At 41.1% G+C, this 15280-nt stretch overlaps 1 long non-coding RNA gene across 1 annotated transcript in view; it reads left to right on the top strand.

Annotated features, from left to right (window-relative positions):
* LOC129785008 (uncharacterized) overlaps positions 1–12031 on the top strand; it is a 126579-nt gene extending 114548 nt beyond the window's left edge. The window contains exon 3 of the long non-coding RNA XR_008748416.1: positions 11953–12031. This is a non-coding gene — a long non-coding RNA (uncharacterized LOC129785008). The remainder of the gene's footprint in view (positions 1–11952) is intronic.
* Positions 12032–15280: the final 3249 nt, after the last annotated feature.

The following is a 15280-nucleotide window of genomic DNA, read 5'->3' as shown; positions in this document are numbered from 1 at the left end:
TAAAATCACAAGATAATAATGATTATTAATAAAATTGTTATATGCAGGAACTGAAGGGGGAGTTTTGCTTTGTTTGGCACATAAGCGAGGAGGAAAAACTACCACTTTCTACTTTATGAAAACCTTTACGTTAGGCTCGGTTACTCCTACACATTCAACTCTGCAATTTACATCCATATTTACCCAAGTGTATCATCTCCCTGCTCCATTTCTGACGACAGGTCAATAAAGGATCCCCCGAGATCCCTTCTCCATGCATCGCAGCCGCTCTGGGAGCATGGCTCTACCTCTCAGCTTTCCATCAAAGCAACCTTTTTCAAAAGGACACAGGGGCTGCTGCCTGGCTGCCTGCAATGTGCCTCACTGAGGCGAGCTGAAGGGCTGGAGCGTTGGGCTCAGGTGCAAATCCATGCCTGCAGGGAACTGCACCCAAGCACCACCCTGTTGCATCCCGTTTAGTCCACGTATGCCCGAATCTTACCAATGCATCTAATTGCTACTGCTGCCCCAGACTGATCTTGCAGCACTGGTGGGGATGACAGGGTTGGAGTTTCAGCCCAGCAAGAAACTGTGCTTTCAGTGCTTTTGTGCTTTCTGTTCCACCCAGAATTTACCGAGAATTAGTGGATATAACTAAAAGCACTGCTTTGGCTTAAGTATTTAACAGGCCTGTGCAACATAAATGCATGCTTGTATGCTGTTTGCTGACACAAATGTTCCAGGTTTTATTCCCTTTCTGGCACTTCTACTGAACTTTCTGCTTATAGCTTACCATTAAAGTGAAACATTTTCTTTCCACTAAATCCACTTTCACTAAATCCCTGATATACTTAGGGTTTATCTCCAACCAGTATCACATGATGCCGTCTAGCCTATACACCACTTAGGAAATGCCAAACTTCTTAGGATTAATCCTCTGACCCCAGAAAGTCAGGTTCCACGATGCGCCCGCCTGCCCTGCGCTGGGACTGCGAGCTCGTCTTGTAAGCGGTGACGGTTGGTGGCTGTCAGGGAGCTGCAGCAGCTGGGGTCAGAGCTCCTTATGGGAAACCTGCTTTGCAAGATTCTTGGGGAAGTTTAGTTTCCTTGCACGCATCAAATTGAAGTGCTACCTACAAGAAAATATATTGAACATTTTAGAGATTTTTTTGTTTCATTTGCACAAATAACAACAAGCCGAGCCAATCCTGTTGCATTTGTGAAAGTTTTTACTTTCTTGACTATCTCATGGAAATTAGTGGGAATTTTGGTTGAAGAAAGTGCAATTTGGGCAACACTTTACAACTGATTCATGCCTTAGGTGCCGTTGCATGCTACAATCAATCAATATCCCAAGTTGAACCAGCTGCAAGCCCTGGTAATGAAAGCTGACAATAAGTGTGCTTCAGGTAGAACATGAGCTGAGACTGCACCCTGCGAGCATGGCTGCTGCTTTCTTTGTAATCAAACTATGAAAATGTATAGAAATATTTGTGAGTTAGCTTCTGATTCGCTTCTTTTTTCTCTGTATAAACACAGAGCGGAAAAGCAAACCAATGGACTGGGGATGATGAGGAGCATATTTATTTGCATGTTTCATCATTTTTCTGTATGTGCATGTTTATGTATTGTATAGATGAGATGGATGGATGTAAGTTAGAGTAGTCCCACTGAGTTCAGCGTACCAGGAAGAGGCAGAATGCTGAAGCAGCTTGTGAGATTTCCTGAGCATTGCTACGTTTTTAACGCTGAGATAAATTTTTCTTGACTATAGATACTGCAAGCAGAGCCATCATCAGAGATTTGTTTTCAAAATGTGCTATAAAGAGTTGCCTCCTCTGTTTGAAAGAGTTTGTGGATAGAGCAAAGCGTGGTGGCAAGTGGGCAAAAAAGGGATGGCAGAAGAAAGCAATCAAAAACTCTCAAAAAGAGGTCTCAGCCTTTGGTGCTGCACATTGCCTTCTCTGTGCTCACCTCCATTTTCTCAGTTTTCCATCCATACAAACCCCAAAGAGCTGATAATTTGGGTTTCACTAAACCCTACCTTTGTACCCACCCTTAGAGCAGGGGACGGAAGCTGGAAATTCTCAGAAGTTTTTCTCACGTTGTTTTGCCCACTGATGCATTTTGGGATCATCAGATTGAAATGCCTGTAGCGTTGTGTTGGTTTTGTACCTTACATTTATGTATTTTATACATGTGCATATACATGATATTTTATATTTTTTACTATGGACTTTTAATAAGAAAATGATTGAGCTAATAAGCATCTACTGCTTTTTTATTTAGTTTAAGTAGAAATGCATCCATATGAAAGTACACTTGATTTGTGTGTGTACCTTGTTCCTTGTCAGAAGTTGCCAGAATAAATGTGAGGACAAGTGATAAAGAAGCAGTGAAAGAAAATGGTAGAAAGTTCAGGTCCTGAGGTATTCGTTGGGATGGATGATGGCAGTTATTCCAAGTGAGCTAACAAGTCTGATACAATCTGAGAATGAAGCGTCTTTATCTGTGAATCCCAAACATCTATAATAACCTCAGAATTAGGTTTCCCCAGCTCTGCTATAGATCCCATTAATGTTTTTCTGTCTTTGTTATAACTCTGTGTCTTCTTTGGTCAGTGTGAATCACATGCAAGTGCCATATGTCTACGTAAGTCAAATGCCTCCAACCAGCAGTTCTTCCGTGTTCTGTGGTTGATTTATATTCATAAAAAACATCCAAGAAATTATTCAGAATTTGTAATTACCTGGTAATGTCAGAAACTGATTAGTTTATTGTTCCAGTGTTTACTCTGTATCTTTATGGCTAACATTTCTGGGCATTTTCTTACAGCATCAGTGTCTTTGCTGGGTGAAGTTTATTAATGTAAATTGGTTCTGACATAAACAAGACTACACCTAATTATTTCATGTAGATATACATGCTATGTAGCAGCAAACTCGTGAAATCTGCACAAGTTCTTGAACTCTTATATATATATATATATATATGCCAAATGTCTGTTTTAGCTATATAGCAAATACCTGTTGTGCTAAATAACACTGATGCCTTTTCATTTGTGGAATTGCTGGGATATAAACAATCCTAACTTGCACATAAGCATCAATAACTTCAAACAAACAGAACTGTCACATGTACCACTATGCTGAGCTTCACTTTGTATGTTCATTCTGTATTTCATTATATAGAGGAGTTTTATGCACCCCAAACCTGCCCAGGAGACATGGTCAGGATGCTATGGTGCAATCTGCCCGTCTGTATCTGTTCCTGGCCAAAAAAGCAGGTTTTTCCCATTTCCCACTGAAGTCCTTGGCTGCTGCAACAGCCTTGTTGATTTATTTTTTTTTTTGGTAGCTTAGAAGCTCAAAGAGTTCTTGGTGCTTTTTCTTCCTCTGGGACAAACGTGGATGAGTGCCGCAGCTCATATCCTGCATCATCATCTGCATCTGCCGCTGTTCCTGCTCCTTGCCTGCTGGTCAGGATCAGGCCCTCAGCAGCCTGCTCAAACTTCACTACAGTGAGCTACTCTCAGGATAGATGGGTATCCATAGACACTCGGCATTTATACAGACTGATTACCAAAAGGATCTCCTGATTTGACCCCAAATACAAATCAAGGGCATCCACCTGTTGATGCTGTAGCAGACACTTCCATGTGATCACGGGGTTTGTTCCTGCAGCAGCAGCACATGCCTCTGATGTATTGCTCAGTGAAGCTGTTGACTGGTGTTAAAAGCTCTGTGACTTAGAGGACATCAAATAAACGCAAACTTCTCTGGTAGGATAGCATCCTTTTCTATTTCAAGATAATTTTGTAAATTCCAGGTAATGCTTAGTATTTGCTTTTACTGATTTATACTTCTTTCAGGGAAAGAAAATCAGCTACAAATAGCATGGATTTGCATGTTGGACAGAATGTCCCGTTTCCTTTACTTATACAGCCCAACAGAATCATTTGCTCAATGGCAAAACGTCATAGCCTGTTATTTGCATAGAGGCTTTTAGGCCAAGGAATGCTGAACTTTTGGAGCGAAGGGTGTTTGTACAAAAGAATCTTTCAAGTTCTAGACATGTTCACTGCACTTACTCCTGCTCACCTTCTTTCTGGTTTGAGATACCTCTTACTCTTGTATTTGATCTATCTTCTTGGTGTCTGACTTTACTCCCCACTATCTTCCTTTATATCCTATATTATTTTGAAAAATATTCCAGTCTGTCACATAAGCACAGATTTTTCTAATGGGCCCCAGTTTGAAATCGTCTGTCCAAGTGCCTATTTTCTGTAAAATATAATGTTTATATCTCTGTTTGATCATAGGAATTTATCCTAACACTCACCTACTTTATCTTGGGCTCTGTTTCATTGCCCTGAAAGAGGACAGCCATCATAGCTTTATAAATTGAAATTTGTCCTTCGTCCCAGCTGTTGCTTAAACCATTAACTGCTTTGAAAGTTCGGGGCTGGAGTATTAACCCGACATGAGATGCGGTACAGTGGTTTTACCGCTGCCAGGGATTTCCTAGGGCCATGGGAAACACGGGCATTGCTGGAGCTTCTCCGTTGTTTTTTGCGTTGACCCCGGTGGCTCCGCGGGAACCCGGCTTCGGTGCGGAGCCGCGACACGGCGACACCAGGCACCCTTAAACCGGAGCCGCGTGCCCCGGCTGGAGGACAGCGGGCACTCAGCCCCACACCCCGCCCCGGGGGGGTCCACACACACCCCCGGGGGCTCGTCCCCCCCGGCCCCCGCCCCGGGAGGGCTCCTCACGGCCGCTCCCCCGCGGGGCTCCGCGGGCCCCGGGGCACGGCCCGCCCGGCCGGGGGCTGCCCGCGGGCCCGGGGGCGGCTCCGCTCCGGCGCCGGGAGCCCCCCCCGCCGCCGCCCGCCCCGGCCCGGGTGCCGCGGGGCCGCTCCGCTGCCGGGGCCTCGCTCCTCTCTCCCGTCCCGCCGGGGCGGTGCCGGCTTCTACCGCTGTCCCCTGCCGTGCCGGGGGCTTCGGCCGCGGCCAGCGGCGGGCCCGGCTGGGAGCCGGCGGGCCCGGGCTCCGTCCCGCCCGGGGGCAGCGCCCGCAGCCCCGCAGCAGCGCCCGCAGCCCCGCAGCAGCGCCCGCAGCACCGGCCCGGGGCGGGGGGACACAGTATTGCATTACTATGAATTCAGCAGCAGCCTGTGAGATTACAGCACTCACTTGTACCAAAAAAGGTGGAATTCAGCAGGTTTGGGCCAGCTGAGAGCTGCTCTGCTGCTTTCCTGCCTGAATCCCTCATCAGGCTTCCCTTCGGAAAGCTGAAACATTTATTTTTGTCTTTTTACTTTCACTCCTTAGTGTCATGGGAGAGCAGCTGGGAAGCTCTGGGATTCTTTCCTTCATTCTCAGTACCTTCGTTGATTTACTGCAAATCTACTTCAATGTGTTTGACCACAATTAAGCCAACTTTTTAGCTGTTCCTCTTCCAGAATTTAAGTCCAGCATCATGGCTATCCTGCTGCCTGAGTTAGTCACTATGGGCCCTGACATGGGGTTGTACAACTCACATGTAAAACCACTGTAACCCTTAAAGGGGGAGCAATCCAAACCAGCCAAGCATCTGGAAATCTGAATGGTGGTGGTGGTTCTTGCCAAATCCCTTCTTGACCTTCCACCTATGGTCCACTAAACCAGGAAGAGCCCTCTCAGAATACTGGTCCATACATCTCTGCTGCACATGCATGCCTGAGCCATGAGATCTGCTTATAGAAAATGTCTTACAGGAAAACAGAAGGTTTTATAAGCTGGTGGAAGACAGTGTAGAACTACAGCATTGTCTATGGCCCCATGTGGGAAGAACACAAACATCAGGTGTCACTGAGTAGCTGAGTACCCACATCATTATCCCAGAGCTTTTCCTTCTCTGGGGACATACTGGCAAAAATTCAAATGCAGTGGGGCTGGGTATGCCAGCTGTATAACTGGGTAGCATTCCTCTGTGACCATCCCTGGATTCAGAGCACAGGGTGCAGAATCTGTCCGTTAGCTAATGTGCTTGTGCTATTTCAGGCTTTATTAAACTCCGCTGTCATCTGCAGATAGGGCCATTTAATAGGGTGCAAAGTGGACGCCAAGCAGCAGCAGGAGGAAAACCCAGCTGATTTTTTTATGAAAACAACTGGCTGCAGATGAGTTGGTAAATCAGTTTTAATCACTGCAGCCGAGATATAATATGAACTGTTCACTGAGGCTTAAGTGATTTTGAACAATTAAGAAATTTGCTCAACATATTTATTAAAATAATCATTGCTGGTTTTACCATAATGATGTAAAATGTATGAGGGCTCTTGCCAGCCTTCTGCTCCATTGCAGAGGCTCTAAATGTACACTTTCATGCCAGTTGTTAATAAAACTGACAATTAAAATAACATGTTGAAATCAGGTAGGAAAAGAATAAGCCAGCAATAATGGCAGTTTTAAAAGATCTTTCCTTAAGCCACACAGTTTACCTTTTATTGCTGTTTAGCACTGAAGATGAGCAGTCTAGCTAGATGTGGTATTGAAGAGAGTGACAGTATCTAATCCAAAGACATTTTATCTGGTTTTATACCTGATTTATTTTTAGTGTGCAGCTAAGTAATGTTGTATAACAGACAGCTCGCTGAAATTGTCAATTATAATGCTTTCAGACATGCAAAAAACATAGCCCAGACAAGAATACATATATAAAAATTTTTATATATGTGGATATATACATATATGTCTTCCTGGGATGCTGGAAAAAAGCTTCTTTTCTATCAAAGGTTTATGCAGCAGCATGATAACAAAATTAAATATTTTACAGAAGTTATACTATTCTTTGAAGGCACTCTCCCGAGATCTAAAGCTTTACCCCAGGGCACTCTTCCAAGATCCTTCAAAGATGACTTGTGTCTCCACATTTAGTGTAACAGCTTAGATTTCCCCCTCGTTGCTTTGCTAATATCATTTCTGAATTGCAACAGTCTGCTGTTTGGCTGCAGACAGCTTTGTTGTTGTTTGATTTCTAGTAACCTTTCCCTGTGAAAATACAACTTTCCGCATTGTAACACATGATTGCGGCCTCTCTGTGTAGTTCCCTGCCTCCAAGGGCTGGATGGCTCCAGGAGGAGGGACTTGTCTGTGCATTTATCAGGTTGTTCATTTGGTGTTTTTCTCTACTTCCCAACGACAAACATCCTCCTCTGTGAAGTACATGAGCCTGATTGCATGCTGATGCTTTCCTGTCTGGCTTCAAGTACAAATAGTAGCAGAGTCAAGGGGTAGCGCTGCAGAGGACTGTGTTAGGGCTGCCTGCTCAGTGTCCATCCCAGCTGAAGCAGGAGTGGAATTAGATGTGCCGGGGGGAGAATGGGGTGCTTGGGGTTCCACAGTGTGATTATGACTTTCACCTCCCAGACCTGCTTCAGAGCTGGTCTGCAGGAAGGTGAGTGCTGGCCCAGTCTTTGCCCCAATTTCCTTGTTTTCTGCAAGACTCAGGCATTCAGCTGTGCACCCAGGTCCTGCGCTGGGAGCTGGCTCAGGACAGGGAAGCAGGGGCAGGCAGGGCAGCTGCCGTGTGCACGCATGCCCGGTTGAGGCGTGTGGGTTTCGGAGAGCAGGGGTGTCACTGCTGTGGGATGGCCCAGTCCCACCACAGTGCCGCCCACCTCCCAGTGCCCGCTGCCCAGTGAAAGTCCTGAAGCACACGCTTAACTTGGAGCACATGAGTAGCCCTATTGAATTAAGTATGTAATCAAGTGATTTGCTGGATCAACGACTGTATCTTTAATCCTTTTCACATATTGCTAAGCTCATTAAACTCTCTTTGATACCAAGCTGTGCAAGTTCCTTAGGAGGGGCAGAGACTACGTGCTATTTCTTTAGCTTAGATTTATCACCTCCAGCTTCCAGCAAGGGACTCCTGTGTTACAAGCCTAAGGTTGCCCTAAGGGTTTGCTCCGAACAATGGATGGGAAAATGTTCTGTGTGCTGTATAATTTTTGATACCCTGCCCAGCACAACAACATGGATATGCCAGAACAAATACCCATGCAACCAACCAAAATACCGAGCAGTGGATCCTGGGCCTCAGTGCAAGCACTTCATTTCCTTTCTTTTCCCTCTTTTTCCCTGACAACCATCCAGCTAACAAAGAAAAGAAATAAAAGAAATAGCAAAACAATTAAGCATTGCAAAGCTAGGTATTTAGTTCTGTCAAAACCCATTCTTACATACATTTGTAGGCTTGTGCTTCAGCTCAAAACAGAGACAATTTTGGTAAAGCAACCCTCTAATGTTCTTTAAATTAGATGAGCTGGTATGTGACATTTGCATACCAACTCCTCCTGGATGCCAGAATCTATGCAGCTGTTAGAAAAATTTTCTACTGCATTTAAACATACTACAGGAAGATTTCTCCTTAAAACAGTGCAGTTATATGCCATCATAAGAGGATAGATGGAGAAGTGAAATCCTCCTGGCTCAAAGCTAACTAATTGAGAAGAAAGGGGACAGGCTTCACCCACTATTCTGAAAAGGATTTTAAATATCTTTTTTTTTGGGTGTTAATCTGACTCCTCAGAAATCCTGCAAGTCGGGAGGAATTGCGGGAGGTTGGAGTGGGACTTGAAGCAGAGCCAGAGCAGTTCAGGCTGCCGAGGTCTAGTCAAATAACAGCATAGAAGGCAATTCCACAGCCGGCAGAATCGCTATATAATAAATATCACCAGATTTATAAGAATACACTAATTTGGAGCCTCCAACTTCAGAATAAAAATGCTTAATTTCAGAAATGTTGACTTGGCCTTACACAGCCTTACCCCCTCCTGCTTTGCAGGTGCTCAGTGTTTAGCCTTCTAGTGGGAACAGGCAGAACCATAAGCCGTGTCTGAAACCCTGGGACCACTGTGCTTTCACAGCCTTTCTCTCCTATTTGATTGATCTGTCTTATTAGTATCTAGTGTAAGTACCAGTCATGTCTACCTAAATGATCTTATTCTTGCTCAGTTATTGGATCATGTCTCTGTTTTCATCAGGAAAAGGTATTTTTCTTCATATGTGTGTGTCACTTGGATCCTCCTTCCAATAATGTGAACTCCTGAAGTCATATGCTCGCATCAGAAAATGACACTCTGTGTAATTTTTCAGACTCGACAGTTAGCCCTGCTACTCAAAGTCTCCGTGGAGAAAGCAATTCTATGACAGAGCTCCAAGGAAGCTACTAAGTATTTGTATTACTCCTCTCAATGTGAGCTATTGGGCACTGAAAAATGTCGGTGCTTTACTGAATTGTGTATATAGTCTTTGCGAACATAGACTCATAGAATCATTTAGGTTGGAAAAGACCTTTAAGATCATCGAGTCCAACCATAAACAAGTGTGACTACTGTGAGGTTTTTCGCACATTTTATGCTTTCACTGCACGTGCCAAGGTATTTTAAATTACAAAGTTGCTCTGAATCTCAAATGACTGTTTGCTTCACATTGATAAAATTACAATACTGGGTTCTGATCCAGGGTTCACAGGCTTTGGCTTATTGGGATAGCTGATAACAGAAAATAGCAGAAACCTGGGCTTGGGAACAGAGACCTTGTTTGGAGCAGATGGCTTGCTTTGGGCATGGCTGGCACATGAATATGCCACAGCAGCAGAGAATAAAGGAGGTACTTCTAATCACGATGGTTCTGTCACATCATGGTTGATCTTTTTACATCACTTTTGCACACTGACAGATTACGTACTCCTGAGTTGCAGGTCTTCAAAGAGAAATAGAATAATATTTCTGATTTGCTACAGGAAAAACTTAACATGAAGGCAGCAGTCATACAGTATAAGCACACTGCTTTCTTTTTCCCTATTGCCTTCTTTTCTAGACAGTATTTTTGAGAAAATAGCTTCAGAATGAGTTTTTTATATTATCATGGTAGAATTATGCAGAAGAAAAGTGCTGATCCTATCCTTGCCTGTAGGGCAAAGTGCACTGATGAATAAATCAGGAACATTGTTTAATATTACATTAAAAAGATGTAAAGGTATTAATACTAATTTATACCAGGTTCATTGCAGTAAAAAATATTATGTAAAAAAAGGCAGCTTGTTTTAAAGAACTTGGTACTGCAACTGATCATCATCATACATTTGCACAGTATATTTTTTCTGGACTGTAATATGTGTGTATTACAGAATGACTTTACTTGTATTGGCTTGGAAGAATCTTGCTGCTTAATTGACATGGTGTACTCCAAGTAAAATTCAACTCAGTTGAGTAACAGGCAGAGTAAGAGCCAATGCTGATGCCAGCATCTAATCTAAACAGCACTGGTATAAAAGCTATATTAATGCCACAGAAGTTCATGGTGTTTCTCAGGATTTACATTATCTGATGTTTTCTGAAAGTAACATCTACAAGATATGTCTATCTACAGCACTTAGATTAAAATTTAAGCTTGGGGCAGCCATAGAGTTTAATAGAAAGTTTCACAATACCCAAAGGTTTTGAAGCAACACGGTTTGAACAGGATACAGCTGAGATGCATTCGCACAGGCTCCTGGGGGGCAGTGCCTTACTCTTCCTTCCTGTCTGTGCCAGGGGCCATTTCTTTGTGCCACGAGAGCCTTTGAGAAACCACTCTCTCTATCAGAACAAGAAAATAATTACTGTGGGCAGAAACACAGAATCACTTAGAACAATTCCAGTTCTGAAAAATAAAAAATATATAAATTTATATATAAATTATGGTCATTAAAATCAGCTAACATTTATCTTCACCTTGAGAGGGCATGATGATGTACTGTGGTAGCTATCTCATATTCCTGGTCATGAAGATAAATGGCTCAGAAGAACTAACTACTTTGCAACAAAAATCCATATTGGTACACAAAATAAATAATAATAGTAAAGAAACAACTCCTAATACAAACAAGAACCCCACAAAGTGGTTTTGTGATGAGTTCAAAGCTAAAACAGTGGAGCTATAAAAATAGAGCTTTTGTCTCCAGAAAGTGAAGATGGATTCTTTTCCATATAGTACTCCAATACTTGTTATTTCCTGAAGTATGAGCTTTGGAACATATTTTTGCTTTGGTGAGATATTTCAAGAGAGTTATATCATTACTGATAGGCTTTCAGAATAATAGTAATGTGGCTGTGTTGGTACTGCTGTCATACAAATATATCGTATTCTATCACATTATGCTGTGAGTTCATTCTGAAGTATTTTATATAAATAACACTGAAGTTGCCTTCCTCCTGGAAATGAAGTGGTATATTTCTATTACTGACGTATCTCGCTACTGAGAATAAACATCATCTCTTTGCACTGAATTTAAAGAAAAGGCTTCAATAAGAAAAAAATCTGAATTGTTCATCTCGTCATGATTATTTGTCAGAAATTCTGTCTAGACACAAATATAGTAGCTTTCATATAGCTGATATTGCAAGTTATAGCATCTGCAAAAGTTGAACTGGAAAATTATGTAGGAGCTGAGTTATAGTTTCATTTTCAAATAGAGTACATGCTATAATATTTTTCAGACCATCCATGAAATAAATATTTGAGTCAAATATTCAGTTCGCTTTGATTTATACCTAAAATAAACAAAATGTGCACCAAAACAGTGACTGCACTGTTGAGAAGTTATTTTTCAGTCTGGATCCAGGGAAGATAATTCTGGGCTTAGAATATAGATATGTATTTATATGTACTGTAATTTATTTGTGCTGCTTGCATATCCTCACCGTCTTTTGTCTTCTCCTCAAATCATCTCTGAAAAGCATATTGGGCTACTGCCCTGTTCATTTAGTGTGAATCCAAATTTGGCTTTAATCTAGATTTCTACGTCATTGTGATTTCTATGTACATGGGATAACCTTGGGTGCACAATGAAAGTGGACTCCACACACTGACTCTGTCTTTTACTCAAAATTTTACAAATGCTTTGGACATCGAAAAACTAACCTTTTGATCATTTTTCTTCTAGGAATATATGGACTCAAACAAATATATAGAGCACTTAGTGACTCAGCTGGAAGAGCAACGCTGGAATTTATGGAGGCAAGTACTATGCATACACGTATTTATTTATGTTGCTATTTTGGAAAAAATACTCCGTAGTTTTCATTCTCAAGTTCAAATAAATGATTGGGTATTCAGTTTCTCCCCTTCTTAATTCTTTGAGGACTAGCAAATCTTACCTAAGTGAAGTAAATAGGCCATCACACACAAGTTGAATCTTGGCTTTGCTAATCAGGGCAGTTATGCACAGGTTTCCTTATGTTCAGTTTTCTAAGCAGTGAATGCTAAGTCTACTTCAGATTCTTTTAATTGGACTGAATTTAAGAAATGGCCGTATATTCTTGAATGTAAGTGTTTTCACTGAACACAAACTATAGCCAAAAAAACAGCACAGCAGCATGAAATATCGAGAGTTTTGAAACTAAAATAAACATAGTTTTAAAATTTTGCAGTACTCTTGATAGTCTATATTTTCTATTTCTTCTCTGTTCATGCTGCTCAGTGCAGGCTGCCCAGACTTAACTCTGGTTTAAGTAAAGCCGTGATGTCCACATGCGCAGTTAGTGGGCGTTTCTACTCTGCCATACAGCAAATGTGCTAACTGTACAAGCACTTCGGAAGATCTCCTCAAACTCTGCATCCCCCTGGTAGGATGGCTGTAAGGACCCTGCAAATCTCCATGCATTTCTCTGGTGTAGTAAATGTCATCTGCTCACAGGTAGAGGTTGTCAGCTCTCATAAAAAGGTGCTCGCTTCATTCCGGACATAGTTTCCTCTTTACAACAGCAATTTTACTACATATTGTACTTCAGTGGTTTTGCTGCTGTGTTACTGTTGATGCCTTCATTAGGTAGGACAAGAGGCTGTGCATTGTTTGCATCTTTCCAAAGTTTATCAAGCATCCTTCATAACTGTGACATGACGGCAAAAATGTCTTAATCTATAGATTCTTTATTGTATTTCAGCAGTACTGCTCTCTAGATGTTGTCTCAGGGCTGTTCTGATATGAAATGGCGAAGATAGCCAAGAAATTACCTAATCTTCAAAAGCCTCAGAAGTGTCACACCCTTAATGAGTTAATTATCTCTTGATAATTTTTAAACTAATACTTCCAGATTTTCTGTTGGTATAGAAATGTTACTATCACAGCTGGTCTAAAAAGATCAGCCTGACAGCACTTTGCAGTATTTGCTTGTACTTCATATTTTCGAAGTATTCTGTATCTATTTATTAACTACTCACCATCTCATATTTTTATAGTTACCAGCTAAATTCCTATCTGAGATAACATTTAATCCAGAGGAAATGGAATAATACCAGTGATGAAACTCATTCAACATTCACAGCCATATATTTTTTTTCAATGCAATATTTAACTTTTTTTTTGCTGAAGGCATATGAGCAGTGACAATCTTTATTAATACCTAGTCAAATATAAAGTAATCTTCAGGGAATAATTTAATCTTCAGAGATTGAAACCTATTTCACCTTAGGAAGAAATAACGATCTGTCTGATTTTTCAGTTGAATGCCTCTCATGTACAAAAAAAAAGTAGCTTTGCACATGACAGTACTAGTTAGTATGCAGCTTACAAACTTCTTGACCTATAGGATATAAAGTAGTATTACAGCATTTACAGCATACAGCATCTATGATATGGACTTAGTCTTATTTATAGGCAAAACTCAGAAAGTTTGTGTTTAATTCCTGCTTCCTTTTAAGAGTAGTCAAATCAATTGGTGAAAAACATTGAACTTTACATTTAAAATTACAGAATTTAGGAGATTCTTTTTGTAAGAATGAAGGTGATTATATGTGGATGACACCACTGTGGTTAAATATAAATGAATAATAAAAGATTAAAAGATGAAAAGGTCTTTGAAAAGTAGCAGGGGTAGTGACTTTATTTTATTATGAACAGACTTTCAGAATTGTTCTGAAAATTCAGTAGTTTTGGAAAACTGAAGACACTAATTTATCTTTAATATCGATTTATTTTTAATATTATTTTTATGGGGTATTGGCATAAAGTTAGACTTATTAATATTGGAAAAATTTAGACTTACAATGAGCATTACAGCATAAACCCTTCTGGTTTTGCTGGTCATCTTTGAACACTTTATTTCTCTCTTCTAAATCTCTAAGATGTTTCATGGTGAGGATTATGCTAATAGCTTGCACTATACAGGGGCAGTACTAGGCTGTCTATAGCCAGACAGATGTCCTAATAAATCAGCATAGCCCTCTTCTCAGACTTCATTATGCTCTTGATTTGTGACTACCACAATTTTAATCCAGTGGGTCACTGGGTGCTGAACCTGACATTGACCGATAACCCCTACTTTACTCTAGGCAAGCTAATAAAAATGACAGACACAAATTCTGACCATTTAGCTCCTTCAGCGTTACAGCCGGGACAGATTTATAGTGGCCAGACTAAGACAGAGAAGACTAAAGCCGATGTCATGGTGCGCATATCAATTTTACATTTCCTTTACATTTCCACACGTACAATGGGACCCTAAAAGACATGTGGGGGCAAAAATTTCTTTTCATTTTAGAGGCTGACTGTTTATACACGGCATTAGCATCTGCTGTGGAACATTTATTGCTGTAATTGCTGTCCCAGGAGAACTGGCTATCGTTAGGTCACGTTTTATAGCTTTCTACTAAAATAGACCTCTAGCCCAGCTTCAGCTTTTTCTTTCTTTAAAACCTTTGCAACAACGAGTGATAGTACGTAGAGATGCAGGCTTTTTTAACATAGCTTTTCTTATACTGAACATTTTACAATAATTATTTTCACATGAAGAATGATGAAAATGATAGCATGTTTGAGTTGTCAGTGTCCCCCCCATTTCTCAATGGAGGGAACAAAATTAATTTATCCAACATAAGACAAATTTGACCCCTCTTGATGTAAATCACCAACACTCATCACTGGAGATGATGCACAATTCAGCTTGAACCAGAACACTGAACTATTTTAGATTTCTCTGCCCTATCCTGTCTAGAAATAACTTTAAATAGGACAGAATTGGGTCAGGGGTGGTGGGTTCCCCCTGCAGTGTTGTTTCTCACACAGTTATTTAATGCTCTACTTCAGCTAATGTGTATTACTATGTATGATTTTTATGGCAGAATCACATGGACAATCAACATGAGAAGCAGAAATTTTCTCCTGTGGTCTTTGCTAATTGACCTTGACAGTTAATCATAATTTTAAAGTCTTGACACATAGATCAGTGACAGCAATTACTAGCTTCCTTAACAGAGGAAAGAATTTGTATTTC

The sequence above is a fragment of the Falco peregrinus genome, chromosome 8 (genome assembly GCF_023634155.1).
Source record: "Falco peregrinus isolate bFalPer1 chromosome 8, bFalPer1.pri, whole genome shotgun sequence".
NCBI lineage: Eukaryota > Metazoa > Chordata > Aves > Falconiformes > Falconidae > Falco > Falco peregrinus.
The sequence above is the reverse complement of the archived record's forward strand: the minus strand, read 5'-3'. Positions and strand labels throughout refer to the sequence as shown.